Source organism: Propithecus coquereli, unplaced genomic scaffold (assembly GCF_000956105.1).
Source record: "Propithecus coquereli isolate 6110/MARCELLA unplaced genomic scaffold, Pcoq_1.0 Scaffold138, whole genome shotgun sequence".
In the NCBI taxonomy this organism is placed as follows: Eukaryota; Metazoa; Chordata; class Mammalia; order Primates; family Indriidae; genus Propithecus; species Propithecus coquereli.
In genome coordinates this window covers 330,642-331,711 of record NW_012138080.1, presented here as the reverse complement: position 1 = coordinate 331,711, position 1,070 = coordinate 330,642, and positions in this window count along the sequence as shown.

The window sequence follows — 1,070 nt, the reverse complement described above, 5'->3', positions numbered from 1 at the left end:
CAAATGTGCAGCTTAATGACTTATTTTAAGTGAACACCTCTTAACCACCACCCAGGTAAAGATCTAGAATTTTTTCAGCCACCCTGTCTGTATTTGCATTATCCTAATCTCACTTCCTCCTTCCCCCAGAAGTAACCACTGTCCTGACTTTTACAGCAATCACTTTCTTGAATTTCTTCAGTTTTACCTCCCAAGTGTGTGTCCCTAGAACATATAATTTAGTCTTATCCAGTTTTTTTAATTTAATGATTTTTTTCCATTTCTGCTAATCTACAGTTTGCCCTGTACCACTTTCTTTTCCTTATTATTTACTCGACGGAGAACACAAACCTTTTCCCTGCAGACATTCAAAGTTTGAATATTGCTGATTGCAAACTTTAGGTGCAGCTCAACATGTTTCTCTGTCTTCTATGTTTCCGAAATTTGGCAGCAGTATCCAGAGGATTTATCAGAATCATACACAAACCCTTTGGCAAGATTTTAGGTGTCTTTCTTTAGGAGGGCAAAATGTCCAGATGTTTCTCTTTCTATGATTTGAATAGCTGTTGATGCTCAATGCCTAGATTCATTAACTTAGGAGGTTGCAAAATTTGGTTATATTCAAATTTCATAATTTCTTTATCATCATTAGATGGAATAATTTAAAAAGGAGATATTTTCTCTCATCTACTGTTTGGTTACCTTCTAGGTTTATATAGGGAAGGCATGATAACTGCTTGATTTTTTAAAACCAGTGTTTAAGAAAATTAATTAGATTCTTATTATCTTTCAAATGTAATCATTTCTTTTTTCTTTTTACAATATGTATTATTAATAACTTGTTTAACATATTTGGATGGGTTTTACCCCGTTGCAATTATAATCACTATTAAAGCTCAAATTGTCCCAACTTGGGCCAGTGGGAGACTTTTCAATTTGGCTATGGAGTTCTTTTGACACAATCCTAATAGATTTTGATAGTCCTTTTGCAATCTAGTATGACAGGATGCTCTAGTTTTATCTTATTTATTTTCTGCCGTAGACCTGGAACTGACATTCTATCATGAAGGCCCAGGTTCTTTTAATGGAAA